This window comes from Pteronotus mesoamericanus, unplaced genomic scaffold (genome assembly GCF_021234165.1).
Source record: "Pteronotus mesoamericanus isolate MK-2021 breed Mesoamerican mustached bat unplaced genomic scaffold, CSHL_Meso_final contig_58, whole genome shotgun sequence".
Taxonomy (NCBI): Eukaryota; Metazoa; Chordata; class Mammalia; order Chiroptera; family Mormoopidae; genus Pteronotus; species Pteronotus mesoamericanus.
The window spans coordinates 9,281,529-9,302,362 of NW_026555205.1; the positions used below are offsets into that span (position 1 = coordinate 9,281,529).

Genomic DNA, 20,834 nt, shown 5'->3' on the forward strand with positions numbered 1-20,834 from the left:
TCCGTATTTCTCCTTCTATTTTAATGGAGAGCCTAGCTGGGTAGAGCAGCCTTGGCTGTAAGCCCTAGCTTTTCATGATGTGGAATATTTGTTGCCATTCCCTTCTGGCTTGTAGTGTTTCTGTTCAGAAGTCAGCTCCTAGGCATATCGGGGCCCCCTTGTATGTTATTTTCTCCTTCTCCCTTGCTGCCTTGAGGATTCTCTCTTTGTCTTTGACATTTGCCATTTTAATAATGATGTGTCTTGGAGTGGACCTCCTTGGGTCCCTCTTGAGTGGGGTTCTCTGTGCCTCCTGGATCCATGAGAGCCTTTCTCTCCTCAAATTAGGGAAATTTTCCATCATTAATTTTTCAAGGAGGTTCTCTATTCCTTGCTCTTCTTCTTCTCCTTCTCGTATCCCTATTATACGGATATTATTGCGTTTCAGGTTGTCCTGCATTTCCCTAAATGCTTCTTCATTCTTTTTGAGCCGTTTTTCCATTTCTTGTTCTCTCTGGGAGCTTCTTTCTACCTTGTCCTCCATCTCACTGATTCGATCCTCAGCTTCATCCAGCCTGCTTTGGATTCCTTCTACTGTGTTCTTCAATTCAGAAATGGTATTCTTCATATCCTCTTGTGTCTTCTTGATTGTTTCTATGTCCTTTTCCAGACCCTCTTTGGGGTTGCACCTTTCCAGCCCACAATGGAGACTACCGAAGCGGGAGGGAGTCGGGACTCCCCGGTTCCTCCTCCTGTTCTTTCCCCAACGCCTCCGTCTCCAGTCTCTCCTCAAGGCTCTCCCAGCCAGTCTGCACTCAGCCCCGCAGCTCACACACGTACAAGCTGTGTGCGGAGTGCACAAAAGGCAGGTTAATTGATTCCCTTATGCCTGAGCGAGATGGTAGCTGCAGAGTGGGAACTGCGTTTTCACCCCCGGCTCCACCGGCCGCGGTGTCAGTTCTCTTCACAAAGTTTTCCTGACCAGTCTTTTCCCAGGTACCAGCCCACCCTGCTGCCGCCTCTACCCAGCGATCAAGGAGGGTGGCGGCCACTGCAATTTTTGCGTTAGCCCTTTAAATGTCTCTTTGCATTTAAATAAAAATAAATAAATAAATAAAACGATGAAGAAAAAGTTTCTATGAATACCCCATTCCTTTCAGAGTTTCCAATACTTGATATTACCAATATTTTTAATAGTCTTTAATCTGATTGTGACAATGATGATATTTTTATTGTTCTTTTATTATTTGTTGAAATAAAACCTGTTTTTGTATATTTCTTGCCTATTTCTATTATTTGTTTTAAAAAGTTTTAAATGACCACTTGGTATTCTTTACCCATTCATTCATTAAAGATTTGTAGTACTTTTTTCAAAAAAAAAAATCCTATTAACCATGTTTTAGATGGGTTGGAAATAGTTTTCTATTCTCTTCCTGGTCCTTTAACTTTTGTATATGTATATTACTATATAGTTAAAATTTTAATATAGTCATTTTGTCAATATTTACTTTATAGCTTCTGGAGTTGAATATACTTTCAGGTCATGAAAAATATTAGTTTGTATTTTCTCTGAAAACTCCTTAGTTTCTACATGTTGATTTTTTAACTCACCTGAATATTTCTAGTATAATGTGTGAAATAGGGCTCTATATTTGTTTTATTTCTAGTATAGTGGTCCATGCACCTTATTAGTTGAATAAGCCTTATTTTACCCATTGACTTGAAATATCAACTTGATCATACATATATGAAACAGATATATACGTTTGTCTCTAGAATGTTCATTATATTTCATTGATCTACTTAATTATTTCTGAGCTGGTATCATGTTGGTTTAATTTCTGATACTTTATAAGGGTTTTAATTATGTTTAATATAATTAACTTTAACATTAAAGAAAATAAATAAAATTAATCTGCATTTAAGAAACAAGAAAGAGAGAAATGGAACTGCTACCTTTTGTGACAACATGGATGGAACTGGAGAATATTAAGCTAAGTGAAATAAGCCAGTTGATGAAAGACAAATACCATATGATCTCATCTTTAAGCGGACTCTATTCAACAAAATAAACTAATGAACAAAATAAACCACAGGCACAGAGACATGGAGCAGACTGGAAGTGACCAGAGAGGAGGGGGAAAGAGCACAATGGTGGAAAGAAGGGGAAGGGACTAGACAAAGAACATGTATGAATGACCCATGGACATGGACAACAGAGTGGGAATTGACTGTGGGAGTGGGGGTGGGGGTGGGATGGGTAGAGGGTAGCAAAGGGGGAAAAATGGAAACAACTGTAGTATAATAAACATGATTTATAAATTAAAAATTAATTAATTAATTAATTAAAAAATGACAACAGTAAATGTCAAAAAAATAAAACGGAATTAAGGTCCAGAAAAAGATATTAAAATTACCAAAAATAATACTTACCTGGCAGGGGAGATACCATGATCATGAAGGTGGTTTTCCCAGGGCGAGGCTTATCCATTGCACTCTGGGTGTGCTGACCCCTGCGATTTCTCCAAATGTGGGAAACTCGACTGCATAATTTGTGGTAGTGGGGGACTGCGTTCGCGCTCTCCCCTGGAAAAAAAAATAAAATAAAATAAAATTACCAAATAAAATACTATGGATAATTTTCAGACCAACACATTTTAAATCTAGGTGAAATGGATAATTTCCCAAAATTAAATAACTAATATTGACCTAAGTAATAGAAAATTTATAGAGACCAATTAATCATATAAGAATATGAAATGATAAGAATCTAACTGAAAAGTCAGCAGCCCCAGCCAGGCAGGTCTGGCTCAGTTGATTGGGCATCACCCTGCAAACCAAAAGGTCATCAGTTTGATTCCCTGTTGGGACACATGCCTGAGTTGCAGGTTTGGTCCCCTTTCAGGGTGCATACAAATTGCAACTCAGTTGATGTCTCTCTATCACATCAATGTTTCTCTCCCTCCCTTCCTCTATAAATAAATAAATAAACAAATAAATAAATAAAATCACCAGCTCCAAAGAGTTTTACGGCAGAGTTTGACCAAACCATCTAGAAAGAGATGAATCAAACTTTATATAATATTTTCCATAGCAAAGTTAGAGAAGAGAAATAACACCATACAGTTATGAGGTTAGTATAAGCTTAATATCAAGGCCAACAAAGTAAAGAAATAATAGGTCTATCTCATTTATGAACCTAGATATTAAAATGTATAACCTTAACACCAATACCAAAATTGGACATGCACAAGGAAACTATAGGCTATCATTTTTCACAGAGGTGCTAATAGCATTTTCAGTGGGACAGTCCTCAATTTAGCATTCCTGATTTCCACCTCTTAAATGTCTTCAGTAGCCCCCCACACACACCTAATAAGTTCTGACAACGAAAAGCACCTCTAAGCATCCCAAATGCCCCTCAGATGGGTAGTTCAGCCCCAAGTTGAGGATCAATGCTATAGGCAATATTCCTTATGAACACAGATATAAAACTGCTATATAAAATATTAGTCCCTCAAATCCTGCAGTACATTAAAAAAGATACATCCTGCCCTGATAGGATAATCTTAGGAATGAGGGCAAGAGTCAAGATTTACAGATCTTTTGTTGTGGAACAGGGCACAAACTCTCTACTTGGAAAACTAGCAATTACAGGGAAAGAGTTAAGTATTTATCCTGTCTTTCCTATAGGAACTGTATTTTAGGCATACCAAATAGCCCTAATAAATGAAGGACAGTTCTTCTTAGAGAGGTATGTTAGCTAATAAACAGTGAAAGAAGGATGAAATCAGAAAATCATTACTTCGAAATCCTTAAAGAAAAATTGATTCAGATAATAGGGCAAATGTATTTGCAACAAGCCAGTGACATGAAAATAAAATGGAAGAAGTGTTGTTATGTTGTATCTTTTTAAACTCTTGGAAGTAACTTAAGAGATATCACCTCATACAATGAGTTGACCTTGGTTGGATCCTGATTGGAATAAATCCCAATGATAAAAGCATTTACATATTTGGAAAAATCTGAGTATATGCTGGATATTAATGTGATAATAGCATTATGATTATATGACATGTCTTTTTTGCCATAATTTTATGTGATGCATACTGAAATATTTAAGAGTAAAATCATATGACATTCTTGCTTAGCCTAAAATATCCCAGTAAAAAAAGGAGAGGAAGATGGATGAAACAAATATGGCAAAATGTTGATGGTTTTGGTGCTGAGTCATGGGTTCGTGGGGGTTTATTGTACTCTCTGCTGTGCTTTATATTTGGAAGTTTTCATAATAGAAACTTTTAAAAAAAGTTATCAATGCAATTCAATGCTTTAACAATTTAAAGAGAAAAAAACTATACATCAAACTTACAGGTAAAAAAGCAATTGATAAAAATTCATACCCATTTTGTTTGTTGAAAGCCTCAAAAAAAAAGGAATTAAATAAAATATTTACCTTAATCAAGGGCAACTAACATAAACTCATAAGAAGGATTGTACTTGATGAAATTTTAGAAGCATCCCCATTAAAGAGTGGAATAAGATAAGAATGTCTGATATCATTGCTACTATTCAATCGTATACTGGAGGTCCTAGACAATGTATTCAGATAAGTAAAATACAAGGTTTGTCCAGAAAAATTCTAGCCACTATTAATATAATGAGAACAGTTTGCATTCCATCGATGTAACCTGGCAGCCAAGTGGCTGGAATGTGCATGTGTGAACAATGATGACTTCACTGTACTAGCCAGTAGGGGCAGTAGATGCCATTGAGTGAGCATGTGTACAGTGTGGCCATAGTATGCAAAATGACTGAGCCAGTAGAGCAATACATCTGCATCACATTTTGTGTTAAGCTTGAGCATTCCCCTGCAGAAACTATTCGGATGATTCAGAAGTCTGCAGCTATGGGCAACTGGTGATGGGCAGCTTCATCATGACAATGGAGCCACACATGCATCACATCTCGTGCAGAGCTTTTTGTCCAAATATGAAATCATCCCGGTGATTCAGCCTCTCTACAGTCCAGATTTGGTGCCTTGTAACTTCTGGATTTTCCCAAAACTAAAACCACCTTTGAAAGGGAAGAAAGTTCAGACCACCAAGATTGAGGAAAATATAATGGGGCAGCTGATGGTGATTGGGAGAATTGTGTGAGGTCCCAAGTGCCTACATTGAAGGGGACTGAGGTGTCATTGTCCTATGTACAATGTTTCTTGTATCTCATATCTTCTTCAATAAATGTCTCTATTTTTCATAGCATGTGGCTGGATAACTTCTGGACAGATCGCGCGTGCGCTCGCGCGTGTGCGTGTGTGTGTGTGTGTGTGTGTGTGTGTGTGTATCTCCACTTATTAAATGCTTTTGTGTGCTTGGAATTTATCGTATTCATATTTACATTTCTAGCAATCCTACTGTGAGCTACTATCCCATTTTATAAATGAAGAAAGTGAGATACAAGGTCAGGAAAATCGCTTCTGAACACATAGTTAATGGTAAAGATGGGATCAGAACCCAAGTCCACTGGTCTCCTAGTCACTTACCCAACAGAGTGTCAACTTAAGGAGCATACTCCCCACCCTACACACATGTTGTTGAGGCACTTGCTGGGGTGAGGGATCAGACCAGGATACACTACCAACCCCTGTGCTCTAACCTTGACAAGAAGCCCATGAAGACACCAGGCCAGTGCATGGGAAAGGACCGTCCTTGTTGCAATGTCTAGCATCCAACTTTATGGGAAAGGCCATGAGGTTGGATACTTGGGAGTGATCCTGAAACCAGAGAAGATGACATTCATGCTACCTGTCATTACCAGAATCATTAAGTAAAGACAAGGACTGGATCTTTGTGGGCGCTTTATTCAGATGCCAGAGATCTGAGAAGATGACAGGTTATGTATCCTCAAAAACCATTTTAACATCTCATCTAAAGCCAACTTTTTATAAGAAGAAGACAGGGTAGGTAAAGGGTTTGGAAAAAAGGTTAATTAGATAAGAGCTGCAGTCCAGTGATTTTCTGAGTACTTCTTTATTTGTTGATCAACAGTTCTTTACCTGGGTCTATCACTGGAACAAAATGGCTCAGGTACCATCTCCATGGCTTGCAGATCCCCGGGTGCACAAGGTTGAACTACTCAACCTCCTGGAGACACGGTGGCCATTCATTCCAGTTCTTGCAGTGACAGTTTCCACATGCATTAATCACTTAAGCCTATAAAATATAGCTAAGACTAAAATCTTTAATTCTTTCCCTCCCTTCTCAATCCCATTTTATACCCTGCTTAGAGAGCACTGTGTCCCTGTGTAGCAGCAAACCTAGCCTGGAAGCCACACAAAGGCAAGGACAGGCTCACAGAAAGAGTAAGCAACAGCTCAGTCACCTGTTCCTTTTCTCTTTCACGGAATCAAACGACACATGGCCAGTACTAAAGAAGCCTATTTGGGTTTTCTCCTCACTTTAAACCATAATCTGGGGCCCACAGATAGCCAGCCATGGGCCCCAGGCCCCTCTATGGTGACATGCAAACCATTAGCCTGTTCTTTTTTTTTCCTTTTTTTGAAGAGATGGTCAATAATTTTCCTCAGATTTTCAAATGTGTCATGCACACCCTCTCTACTATCTTAAAAATAAAAAAAATTAAGAAGCACTAATTTCAGCCCCATCTGCAAGAGCTTTGCTGACATCTTTATCTCAGTCCCACAAGCATACAGTGGAACTCCCAACACACTCTCTCACCACCCCACACCCCATGTCATTCGTCAGTAAAGCAGGATAGTAAGGTGTTAGAAGAATTTTTGACAAGATGGAAAGGAGAAACTGAGACAGACAGTTAGACAAATAAGGCCAAACAAGTCAAGCAATTTATAGCCAACTAGGAAATCACAAGATGTTATCTTCCCTAACCAAGGACACTTGAGAGCAAATAGTTTTCACTTCTCCTCCTTAACCAGAGAGTAAATAGCTTAAATCACTGTGGTAAAGCAGAGAGATAACAGAGATCCAGTTGGTGCAATTAGTGCCAGCCAAGTCCAAGGATGGATAAAGTCGGGGAATAAATAAAAACAACAATAAAACCTAACTAGAATCAAACCAATCCAAGATAGAGGCAAAGCTGACCATAAAATGACCCTAGTCTCTTAATGTACTCATTTTGGTACATCAACATATTATTTAAAAACACACCTGGAAAACTGATGAATATTCTGCTGAACACCCCCTCCCCTTACTACCTCTCTTAGGGTTCCCACCTGCAAAAGAGAGACAAAAGCCTTCAAGACAAAGGATGCCAGCCTAGCTCTTTCAGGGACATTCCCACACCTTTTCTTTGTCTGGCATAAACTTTCTCCTAAACTCTAAGGCACCCCAAGAGACTTGCAACCAGTGGAGCAATGGGCAGTGGCAACTGATCTTGGGCTTAAACCCCTAAACCTGTCTCCAAGGTCCCCTTTTCCCTGACTTTTCTTAGGACCAAAGCAGACCTGCCTAGGCTCTCCTGTTGCTTCCTTTATCGCAAGCCCTTCCTTTGTTTCATTGTCCTCAGGTTTAATAAACCTATGCTCAAAAGCACCTGCACTCATTTTGTGAAAACTTTCCTGCACAAGTCAAGAACTCACATACTACAGGCCCCCAGGCAGACCCACTATGGGTCCCTTACAGATGACATGAGCATTCCTTTCCATTCTCCCTTCCTCCCACACACCCCGCACTCATGACCAACACACATGCTACGATTCTCCACACACTTCCACACATGCACAGCCCCCTCCAGGCACACACTTGTCCTCCTCCACAGGTTGTTTACACACATCTCTCCCCACCCCGCCCCTCTGCACATATGCACATCCTTACCTATGCTCATTTATACACCGGCCCACAAGCACATCCCTGGGAGCCTCTCCCTTCCCCTTTGCCCCATCCATTCTCCAGGGCTTGTTTCTGGTCGCAGCAGGCCAGCCCTCCTTCATGCCCCAGCTTCCCAGGCAGCAAGGTCTCTCCCAAGAAGTGTGCTGTCCTCAAACTGCTGGAGGCTACAGCAGCCTTGCAGGCCTGTCCGACTTGGCTGCCAGTTCCCTCCCCACATCCCAAAAGACACTGGGCAGGGTGTGGCACGTCCTATGTTTTTTCGGCCACCTGGGCCTTCAGAGGACAGGGAAGCCAGACACTCAGCTTGAGTGGACTCCCTCATTTCCTTTTCCTCCAAAATGGGGAGGGCATAGGACACGTGGCTCATCCTCACTGGGCAAAGGGCTCATATCATTCCCAAATCCAGTTTGCCTTTCCTCTGCTTCTTGCTAGAGGGAAAGGCATAGAATCGGAAATGACTCAGGGAGGAGGCATTCAGAGGTGGGAGAGAAAGGGGAAGAAAAATGAGGGTCAGAAAACTTTGACAGGGATGGTTTTAAGGGTGTTCAGTGTAGTCCTGGGAATCCTGCCTGGCCAACTTCGAATCCAGGAGTCACTGGGCTAGGTCATTTCCTCAGTGCTAGCCTTAAATGCATTCACCCTGCATCAAAGGCAGGCATAGCCAAGACCATTGGCTAGCAGCTCACCAGGTACTACAAGATCTGCTGGTGTGGACCCGGGCACAGGAATTAATTTTCAGATAGATAATAATAATCTTTACCTCATGTGGTTGCTCAGAGGATGAAATTAGTTACTGCACCTCAGGTGCTTCGAATAGTGTCAGGGACAGTGGAAGTAATCAATCATTGATAGCTCCTATTATCACAAAAGTATTCATCAGTTCATAGTCTTTCGCCCCTCTAGATTATGAGTCCCATGAGCACAAAGAGTATGTGTTGAGGGCAGAGAATATGTGTTTCATTCATCACTGAACTCTGGTACCTGTAACAAAGAAGCTATCAATATAAATTATTGAATAAATGGATAGATGAGTTATTGATTAACTTGGACTAGTGGAAATGCCAAGACCCTCTCTTCTTCAATGTAGGAGATGTATTTGTGGAGGTTTGAGGAAGAAAGGCTATGATTAGGAAGGGCGGCAAATAGGGCCCTTGTTGGCTGCTATATAAAGTAATTTTCTCTACCCTTGGAAAATGGAATGTCTTTGGAAATTTCATAAATGTACACACTGAAGACTGTCAGACAGCTGACCTGAAATTTGAAACTGAAACCGGGCTAGCAAGAGTAGTATTTGCATCTTTTTGCAGTTAGTGCGTAAAGTAGGAGAGGCAGAGAGAGCTGAAGTAGAAAGCTCAAAAACAGTGGTGCAAGTGTAAGTGTTCCAAGTGAACAAAAGTGTGTATGGAGCAGTATAGTCACTCAAAAAGGGATTCTGAGGGAGGTCCTAAAGTAACAATAATATATCCACCTCTCTGTTCTAGTCATAAGATTTCTGATGAGCTTCCCTGATGTCACAATGTTTTGGAAGTAGGTATGCAGATTGGGCTCCTATCACTACATTCAATAAATTTGCATTTATGTAAACTCAGCTGTTAAAGCTAGAAGGAACCTTAGAAAGTACTCATACATTTCAATTCATAGCTGAAAAACTAAGAGCCAAACTGAAACTGGAAAGATCGGTGTTTGTGCTGCTTGTCACTACCAGAACCAATAAGTAGAGAAAAGGACTATTTATGGGTGCATTATTCAGATGGCTGGTGATCTGAGAAGATAGTGAGTTATGTACCCTCAAAAATCATCTTAACATCTCATTTCAGCCAAGTTTTTATAAGGAAAACAAAGAGTGGGTAAGGGGTTTGGAAAAAGGTTAATTGGACAAGAATTGCAGTCCCGCAGTGATTTTCCTAGTACTTCATTCATTGATCAAATTTTTTTTTTATCTACATCACAGGCATTTCCTCCCTGGAACACAATGTCTCAGATACCATCTTTCAAACCCCTGAGGCACAAAGATTGAATTCCTTGTCACCACTTGGAATCACATGGTCATGTATTCCAGTTTCTGGAACAACTTTCCACTTACCTTACTCATACCGATCAACTAAGTCTAAAATCTTTAGCTCTTGAATTCCCCTGTCAAAACTAACAAAGGACTTGAACTTAAGGATTCTCTGGCCTTTGTATAGAATCTAGCAGGGCCTGGATTAGTTCTATGTCCCATTGTCCCTTTAATCCATGCACCACCTTACCCCAACTTCAAAGAGAAGAATGAAAAGACAGTATGGAGAGAGAAAATTCCTCAATAGACTCTGACTTCACGTCTTTTTACAAACCCCAAGGGACATACCTGGGCTTTCAGCTTAATGCTGTAGAATAGCTTCACCATGGAACCCTGGCAGCCTTGCTCTACCAATATAAACCCCACAGGCAAAAGCTTAAAATTCAATCTAATTCTTAGAAGAACACCTGTGATCCTTCCAGAGCACAAGAGGATGGGAGGCCTGCAGGAAACTGCTTCAAGCTCATCTCTCACTCCCCGTCTTACCCTCCTCTGCACTGAGAGACTGTCATGAAGTGGAAGCGGTTTTTCATCTCCTCCCACCTGTTGGAATCTAATGAGATAAAAGTCTTTCTGACTCATCCCCTTAGAATAGAGCAGGTGACTGTAATGCCACTTAGCTCAGTCTAGAATTGACTTCTTAGCAATAGAACGTTCCACTACTACCATCGCAGTATTCTGACCCCTTTTGTTTACTGTCGTCATTTTTGGTGTTTAGGACAAGGGCCACTAGGAGCAGGAACCATTGGCTAATTTTTATTTCCCTGTGTAAGTATAAATTGTTTGAATCTAAAAGTGATTAACTGTATCTTTAAAATTTTTATTTATTTATTTGAGAGAGAGAGACATCAAGTTGTTGTTCCACTTAATTATGCATTCATGCATTGCTTCTTTTTTTAAAAAAAAGATTTTCTTTATTCATTTTTAGAGAGGGGGTAAGAAAGGGAGAAAGAGGGAGAGAAAAAATGAACATTGACTGAACCTGCAATCCAGCCATGTGCCCCAAGAAGGAATTGAACCTGCAACCTTTCGCTTTGTGGAATGACACCCAACCAACCAAGCCACAATGGTCAGGGGTCATTCGTTGCTTCTTGCATGCTCCCTGATTGGGGATCAAACCCACAACTTAGGTGTATAAGTATGATGCTCTAACCAACTGAGCTATCTGGCTAGAAATGATTCATTTTATATTTTTTAAATATTTTATGTTTTATTGTTTATGCTATTACATTTTCCCCCTTCCTGTCTCTCTGCCCAGACACCTCTGTAGTCAATGCCCACCCAGCTGTCAATAGCTATGGGTTCTTCATATATGATCTTTGACTAATCCCTTCACACTCTTTCAAAGAGTCCCCAACTCTCTCCTCCCCTCTAACTGTTGTCAGTCTACTACATGATTCTTTGCCTCTGGTTCTATTTTACTCATCAGTTAATTTTGTTCATTAGATTTCCCATATAAGTGAGATCATATGGTATTTGTCTTTCACTGACTGGTTTATTTTGCTTAGCATAATAGCCTCCAGATCCATTCATGTCGTCACAAAAGATACAAATTCCTTGTATTTTTCCTGCTGCATAGTATCCCAGTGTGTAAATATATTTATTTTTAAATTTATTTATTTTTTCAAATACATTTGTCTCTGCCTTCCCCCCACCACTTTCCCTTGCCCCCTACCCCCTCCCTCCCTCAACTCTTCCCCTTTGGTTTTCTCCATGAGACCTTGCTATATGTTCCTTGACTTTCCCTTCCCCTCCTTTTCCCCGGCCCCCTCCTCCTCTGCTCTTGTCTCTGTTGGTTTCTTTTCCTTTCAGTGTTGCTGCTCTTATTTTCCTTGCATCTTGTACTGTTGGTTAGGTTCCGCTTATAAGTGAGATCATATGGTATTTGTATTTCACCACCTGGCTTATTTCGCTTACCATAATGCTCTCTAGTTCCATCCATGCTGTCATAAAGTTTAGTAGTTCTTTTTTTCTTTCTGCTGTGTAGTATTCCATTGTGTAAATGTACCATAAATTTTTATCCAATCATATACTGATGGGCATTTAGGATGCTTCCAACACTTGGCTATTGCAAATTGTGCTGCTATGAACACTGGGGTACATAGGTTCTTTTGAATTGGCGTTTTGGGGTTCTTAGGGGATAGTCCCAGCAGGGGAAACACTGGATCAAAAGGCTGTTCCATTTTCAGATTTTTGAGGAAATACCACACTTCCTTCCACAATGGTTGCACCAGTCTGCATTCCCACCAACAGTGTACTAGTGTTCCCTTTTCTCCACAGCCTCGCCAGCACCTATTTATGATGGCCTCTCCGACCGGTGTAAGGTGGTGTCTCATTGTGGTTTTGATCTGCATTTCCCTGATGGCTAGTGATGCTGAGCATCCTTTAAAATGTCTCTGGGCCCTCTCTATCTCTTCCTCAGAAAAGTATCTGCCCAGGTCCTTTGCCCATTTTTTGATTGGATCATTTGTCTTCCAGGAGTGGAATCGAGTGAGTTCTTTATCTATCTTGGAGATCAAACCTCTATCTGATATATTTTCTTTTCCCATACAGTTGGCTCTCCTTTCATTTCGCTGATGTTTTCTTTCGCCGTGCAGAAGCTTCTTATTTCGATGAGGTCCCACTTGTTTATTCTTTCCTTTTCATCCCTTGCTTTAGGAGACATATCAGTGAAAATATTGCTGCGTGGGATATCTGAGAGTTTCATGCCAATGTTCTCCTCTAGGACTTTTATGGTGTTGCGACTTATATTCAAGTCTTCTATCCATCTTGAGTTTATTTTTGTGTATGGTGTCAGCTGATGATCCAATTTCAATTTTTTTGCATATAGCCATCCAGCTCTCCCAACACCATTTGTTCAAGAGGCTATTACTGCTCCATTTTATGCTTCTGCCCCCTTTGTCAAATATAGTTGTGCATATAGACCTGGGCTTATTTATGGGCTTCCTATTCTGTTCCATTGGTCTATAGGTCTCTTCTTGTGCCAGTACCAGATGGTTTTGAGTATAGTAGCTTTGTAGGAAAGTTTTATGTCTGGTATTGTGATTGATCCCTGCTACTTAGTTTTTCTTTCTCAAAATTTCTGCAGCTCTTTGGGGGCATTTATGGTTCCATACAAATTTTTGAAATGTGTGTTCTATTTCTGTGAAATACATCATTGGTATCTTAATAGGGATTGCATAGAATCTATAAATTGCTTTGGGTAGTATGGGCATTTTGATGATATTAATTCTTCTAATCCATGAGCACAGTATATGCTTCCATTTATTTATGTCATCCTTAATATCTTTCTTCAATGTTGTATAGTTTTCTGAATACAGGTCTTTTACCTCCTTGGATAAATTTATTCCTAGGCACTATATTTTTCTTGTTGCTATATCAAATGGTATTTTTTTCTGATTTCTTTTTCTTCTCTTTCATTGGTGCTGTACAAAAATGCCTTTGATTTCTGAATGTTGACTTTGTATCCTGCTGTTTTGCCAAATACACTTATTAGGTTGAGGAGTTTTTTGGTAGAGTCTAGAGGGTTCTGTATGTACACTATCATGTCATCTGCAAACAATGATACTTTTACTTCCTCCTTTCCTATTTGGATGCCTTTTATTTCTTTTTATTGTCTGGCCACTGTGGCTAGGACTTCCAATGCGATGTTGGAAGGAAGTGGTGAAGTAGACATCCTTGTCATGTTCCTGATTTTAGTGGAAAAGCTTTTAGTTTTTGCCCGTTGAGTATGATGTTGGCTGTACCTTTTTCATATATGACCTTTATTACGTTGAGCAATACCCCATTTATTCACATTTTGCTGAGTGCTTTTATCATAAAAGGGTGCTGTACCTTATTGAATGTTTTTTCTGCATCTATCGAAATGATCATGTGGTTTTTGTCTTTTCTTTTATTTATGTGATGTATTACGTTTATTGACTTGCGTATATTGAACTGCCTCTGCATCCATGGGATAAATCTACTTAATCCTGGTGTATGATCCTTTTAATGTATTGCTGGATGTGGTTGGCCAATACTGTGTTGAAGATTTTAGCATAAATGTTCATCAGCAAAATTGGCCTGTAGTTTTCTTTCTTTGTAGGGTCTTTACCTGGTTTTGGGATCAGGGTGATGCTGGCCTCATAAAAAGAGTCTGGGAGTCTTCCCTCCTCTTCTATATCTTGGAATAGTCTGAGGAGGACAGGGGTTAGCTCTTCCTTAAATGTTTTGTAAAATTCTCCTGTGAAACCGTCAGGCCCTGGGCTTATCTGTGCAGGGAGTTTCTTGATGTCTGCTTCAATTTCCCCAGGTGTTTTCGGTCTGTTCAAGCTTTCTGTTTCTTCCTCCTTCAGTGTTGGAAGATTATACTTTACTAAAAATTTTTCCATTTCACCAAGGTTTTCAAATTTCTTGGCATCTAATTGTTCATACTAGTTTCTGACAATCCTTTGTATTTCTGTGGTATCAGTTGTTATTTCTCCTCTTTCATTTCTTATATTATTCATTTGGGTCTTCTCCCTTTTTTTCTTGAGGAGTCTGCTTAAAGGCTTGTCAATTTTATTTATATTTTCAAAGAACCAGCTTCTGGATTGGTTGATCCTCTGAATTGTTCTTTCCATCTCTATGTCATTCAGTTCTGCTCTAATCTTGACTATTTCCTTCCTTCTACTTGCTCTAGGATTTACTTGTTGTTCTTTCTCCAGTTCTTGAAGTTGTAGTGCTAGGTCTTCTATTTGAAATGTTTCTATCTTTTTTGGTAAGCCTGTGATCCTATGAACTTCCCTTTCGGGACTGCCTTTGCTGTGTCCCATAGGTTTTGGACTGTTGTCTGTTCATTTTCATTTGTTTCCAGAAATTTTTTGATTTCTTCTCTTATCTCATTGTTGACCCATTCATTGTTAAATAGTCTACTCTTCAGTCTCCATGAGTTTGCAAGGTTTTGAAGTTCGTTTTTGAGGTTGATATCCAGTTTCAAGCCCTTGTGTTCTGAGAAAAAGTTTGGTATTATTTCAATTTTCCTGAATTTTCTGAGGTTTGCTTTGTGTCCTATCATGTGGTCTACCTTTGAAAAACTTCCATGAGCATTTGTAAAGAATGTGTATTTTGCTTCTTGGGGATGTAAGTTTCTATATATGTCAGTTAAGTGCCTTTGATTCAGTGTGTCATTCAGCGCCACAATATGTTTATTAATGTTTTGTTTGGAAGATCTGTCCATTTTTGACAGTGGGGTGTTGAAATCCCCTACTATCAGTGTGTTGCTGTCTATATCTTTTTTGAAGTCATCCAAGATTTTCCTTATACGCTTGGGTGCTCTTATATTGGGCGCATATAAGTTTACAATGTTGATGTCTTCTTGATAGATTCTTGCTTTAAGTATTATAAAGTGTTCCTCTGGATCTCTTTTTATGGCCTTTTTTTTGAAATCTACTTTGTCTGATACAAGTATCGCAACCCCTGCCTTTTTCTGTTGCCCATTTGCTTGGAATATTTTTTTCCATCCTTTACTTTCAATCTGTATAGGTTTGTTGCTCTGAGATGGGTCTCTTCTAGGCAACATAGGTGTGGGTCATGTTTTCTTATCCATTCGGCTATCCTGTGTGTTTTGATTGGGACATTTAGTCCATTTACATTGAGAGTTATGACTGATAGAAACCTATTCATTTTTTCTCTTTGTGGCTATGGTTTTTTCTTTCTCACCCTTTTCCTTCATCTTCTTAAACCAGTCCCTTTAGCATATCTTGAAATGTTGGTTTGGTAGAGATCTAATCTTTTAGCCTTCTTTTGTCTGGGAAACTCCTTAATTCCACTTTTATTTTAATTGAGAGCCTTGCTGGGTAGAGCAGCCTTAGTTGTTGGCCCTTGATTTTCATTACTTGAAATATTTGTTGGTATTCCCTTCTAGCTTGTAGTGTTTCTGTTGGGAAGTCAGCTCCTAGCGATATTAGAGCCCCCTTGTATGTTATTTTCTCCTTCTCCCTTGCTGCCTTGAGGATTGTCTCTTTGTCTTTGATAGTTGCCATTTTAATGATGATATGTCTCGGAGTGGGTCTCCTTGGCTCCCTCTTGAGTGGGGTCCTCACAGCCTCCTTTATCCATGAGACCTTTTCTCTCCTCAAATGGGGAAATTTTCCATCATTACATTTTCATAGATGTTCTCTATCTCTTCCTCCTCTTCTTCTCCTTCTTGTATCCCTATTATATGGATATTATTGCGTTTCAGGTTGTACTGCATTTCCCTAAATGCCTCTTCATTCTTTTTGAGCCGTTTTTCCATTTCTTGTTCTTTTTGGGAGCTTTTTTTCTACCTTATCCTCCATTTCACTGATTCGATCCTCGAGTTCATCCAGCTTGCTTTGGATTCCTTCTTCTGTGTTCTTCAGTTCAGAAATGGTATTCTTCCTGTCTTCTTGTGTCTTCTTGATAGTTTCTATGTCCTTTTCCAAGGTGCAATAGTTTGCTGTAAGATCCTGATAGTTTCTCTGCGGTTTCTCATAGTTATCTTTGAGCTGGCTGAGCTCAATGAGCTTCCTTAGAACCATTGTTTTGAATTCCATATCTGATCGTTCCCTTGCCTCTATTTCATTTAGCTCTCTCTGTGGGGAGTCTGCTTTTCCACTCATTTGGGGGAACTTCTTTTTCTTCCCATTTTTGTGAGAGTCTTTTAAGTAATTTACTTATTTATTTATTTATTTTTGCTTCTGCTTCGATTGAGCTGTCTAGATTTCCTGAGTTTGTGGAATAAACTTCTAGGGTAGTAGATGGGTCTTTTTATGTATGTATGTATGTATGTATGTATGTATGTATTTAGTCTTTACTTCTTTCTGGGCCTGCCTCTATTGATGTCAGTTGTTGACCCTATATGACCTTGGGTTGTTTGTTTGAGCTTTCCAGGAGTCTAATGTCTATGTCTGACTCTGGGCAGCTGTGTGACTCCTTCGGCCCGGGATCCACTATTTCTCCAGACCACTCTGCACTCAATGGTCCACGCGGGCACCAGTTTATGCCTGCCCTCGCCCTATCTGTGAACTCCTTTTCAGGCCCCATGGGCGCCAACCTGCGGGAGCCCTCCCCGGCCTGCACGGTCCCGGGTCCACACACGCGCTCACAAACCCTTGCTGACCATTCCCCAGGTCTGTGTGTGCACACCTGCACTGGATGGTTTTGGGCTGTCTATTGTGTGCTTTTCAGCTTTTGGCTCTTTGGGGGCATGGCCTGCTTGTGCATGAAGGAGACTAAGGAAAGGAGAAGGAGTTGGGATTCCCCAATTCCTCCTCTTGTTCTTTCCCCAACGCCTCCATTTCCAGTCTCTCCTCAGGGGTCTCTGGGCAGTTCTGTGACCCACTTTGGCCGGGGACCCACTACTTCTGCGAACCGCATTGTATTCTCAGGCCATGTGGCTCCCGAGCGCCCTGCTTCTGCCTCTTTGGGGGCGCATCCTGCCTACACAATATGGAGACTACAGAATTGGGTGTGAGTCCGGACTCCCCGATTCCTCCTCCCGTTCTTTCCCCAACGCCTCTGTCTTCAGTCTCTCCTCAAGGATTTCTATGCAGCTGTATGACCCCTTTGGCCAGGGATCCTCTATTTCTTCGAGCTTGTCTGCACATAGCCCCCCAGCTCACACGTGCATAAGCTGTGTGCAGAGCGCACAAAACTGCAGAGTGGAAGTGAGTTATCACTGGGGCTCTGCCAACCACCATCTCAGTTCTCTTCACAAAGTCTTCCTCACCAATATTTTCCCAGGCACCAGCCCACTCTGCTGCTGCCTCTTCGCAGAGATCAAGGAGGGTGGCTGCCACTGCAAATTTTTGTGTTGGCCCTTTATATGTCTCTTTGCATCCCCAGCCGCCAGTCTCTGGCAGAGAGTGCCCCGAAGCTTTTCAGGGTTGCATTTTGTCTGTGTTTTCTTGGTTTTGGCTGCTGTATTCTAGGGGTCCCTGTTTATGGTTCAGACCATGTTCTTCTCAGGGGGATCCAACTGGCCATTTCAATGTCCCTCTGGTGCTGGAGCCCATGGGCGCCCAACCCACCCTCTCGAGCCTCCACCACACTTCTCACCCGTCGGGATGTGTGGGAGCTGAATCCACTGTCTGTATGTGGCTCCAAGGCTCCTCTCCCTCTATTGTTCCATTGTTTTCCAGGTGATTTCTCCACTATTTAGTCGCAATTCCAGTTTGGTCTTGGGAAGAGGTCAGCGTGACTCCCATTCACTCCTCTGCCATCTTCCCCTCCCCAAGGTTTTCTTTATATATTTAGGTGTTCCTAGATTGGGTGCATTTATCTTTACAAAAGTTATAACATCTTGCTGGACTACTCCTTTAAGTATTATATAGTGACCTTCTTTATCTCTTGTTATGGTCTTTGTTATGATGTCTACTTTGTCAGATATAAGTATTGATACCTCACCTTTTTTTTCATGTCCATTTGCATGGAATATTTTTTTCCATCCCTTCACTTTCAACCTCTGCATATCTTTTGTTATGAGATGGGTCTTTTGTAGATAGCATATACATGGGTCTTGTTTTCTTATCCATTCAGCTAAGTTATGTCTTTTGATTTGAGTATTTAACTCATTTACATTTCAGGTTATCATAATCGTTTTACCTATGGGAGTGGCTTGCTCTTCTCAAGAAAAATGGCTGCTCTCATATGGTGTTATATCCTAGTGTTGGGAACCTAGCAGATATTACCCATGCATCTCCCTCAAGCCTCCTTGTCCAGACTCTCCTTGCACGACTGCAATCCATGCTGCCCTCCCATTTCTGGAGCCAAAGGTGAGAGTGGCTGGGAACACAAATCTTGTGCATTGGCCTCATAAGAAAAGAAAGGGGAAAAGAAAAGATAAAAAAGTGGCTTTGTCTCCAGTGGGCTCTACCTCCAGTAGGCAAAAAAAAAAACCCATGGTCTTTCCCTGCTGGATGCTACATGGGTGGATGATCCCAGCACTGGTGCTCTGTGCTTGAGAGCCCAGTCTGGCCCAGGCTTCATTCCTCTCTGGGGGAAGCTTCCACAGCTCTGCAACCACCATGCGCACCACCCTTAAAAGCAGTGCTGGCCCTTCTTACATTCTTGCCCTTTCTACCAGTAACAAGGTGGTTTCTGCCCATCCTTGGTTAAGTATCTCCTTTTCAGGTACTCTTCAGTTGTTTATTTCAGGTGGATGTTCCCCTCTTTATTTTTATTTTCAGCTTGGTTCTGGGAGGCAGTGCAAGGTAAATTCTCCTACTCTGCCACCATCTTGCCACAGTATATTCAAAAGTAAAATTTTGATCTTAGAAAATATCTGAGACCTCTACCCTGATGGTAAGATGATAAGCCCAGAAAAATTCATGGTTATATCTTGATTACCCTTTCAGTCCCTCAAGTGACTTTCAAAATATTGATGGTTGTCAACTTGTATGCCGACAGCATTATGGACACCTCCAATATAGCAGTGAACCAAGTAGACAAGCCTCCTGTAGTCAGAGCTTGTCATCCAGACAAGCTTTTTTCCTTTCTAATATTTTCCATGCAAATAAATATAGAGATAAAATATATTTACATTTGTTCTACAAGAGATAAAAAGATAAATTTATGGACACTAAAGGGAGATCACCAGCTCCTCTCTGAAGAGGTATGATTCATTGTATCTTTACCTGCTGAACCAGTCAGACCTTGGACTCCACCTTGCCTCATGTGCTTGACAGCTGCTTACTGTGAATTTCATATTTTTGGTAATCAAAGCACCCTCCATTATCACTAAGGGCACTGAGCTGGACAAAAAGATATATAGACATTTGTCTAATCACAATGCTGTACACTTGAAACTAATATAAGTAAATATTAAATGTCAACTGTAATTGAAAAATAAAATTTTAAAAATTGTATTTTTAAAATATTTTCTTTATGTTTAGAGAGAGGGGAAGGGAGAAAGAAAGAGAGGAAGAGAAATATTGATGTGCAAGAGAAACATCGATTGGTTGCCCTCCATGTGCCCCCAACTGGAGACCTGGCCCAAACCCCAACAGGTCCCCAACTGGAGACCTGGCCCAAAACCCAGGCATGTGTCCTGACCAAGAATTGAACTGGCGGTCTTTCGGTTTGCAGGATGGTGCCCAACCCACTGAACCATAGCAGTCAGGACTAAAAAAAAGTATCTTAAAAAAGATATGCAGATCATAATGGCTTTTTCTTGTCACTATACATCAAAGAGAAAGTCGGCCAAAATTTCATTTTCTGGGACTTCAAATTCTGTCTGTACATTATTGATAGCTAATTTATTAATTCCTCTAGCTGTCTTTTTTTTTCGTAGCAGACTTGCCTTGAACTACAATAGCCTCTTACTGAGAGGCAGTTATGGGAATGATGCACGAGGTATACCTGTCCTAGAGGGATAATAGGAGTGGTGATGTGGACTTCACCTAAGACAAACCTCACAATGTGAGAGGTGGCCCACTTGTCATTCTTCTTATCTATTCAACCAGTACTTACTAAGTGTCTCCTATGTACAAGTTGGGTAAGAGCATCCATTCTCATACCAGCATTTCCAGTAAAGGTTTCCATTTTCAGCTACCACTAATTCATTTATAGATCAAAAACTACTGTATTTTACTGTGTATAATGTGCACTTTTTGCCCAAATTATTGATGGAAAAACAAGTATGCACATTATATATGGGCAGTACTAATTTTATATCTATATAAATGTTTTTAATTATTTTATTTATGTTTATGTGTTAAAAGTGTAACTTTAGAAAGCAACAACAATATCCATATGCAAAACAATACCCTGGAACATGATAATTGGTTTTGTTTTTAAATATAAATAAACAAAAAATTGAATTAAAAATTAAAATGATTTTCTTCCTGAAATTTTGGGCCTATAATGTGGGTGCACATTATACATGGGAGCATATTATACACAGCAAAATATGGTATTTGGACAGAAGTATTAAATTGGGTACCACA

The 20,834-nt window shown here is 40.4% G+C and overlaps 1 non-coding gene across 1 annotated transcript; it reads left to right on the forward strand.

The window, feature by feature from the left end:
• The first annotated feature begins 2,404 nt into the window (after window positions 1-2,404).
• On the forward strand, window positions 2,405-2,568 carry LOC129076268 (U1 spliceosomal RNA). The gene has a single exon (XR_008529734.1). It is a non-coding gene; the product is annotated as a U1 spliceosomal RNA (small nuclear RNA).
• The last annotated feature ends 18,266 nt before the right edge of the window (window positions 2,569-20,834 follow it).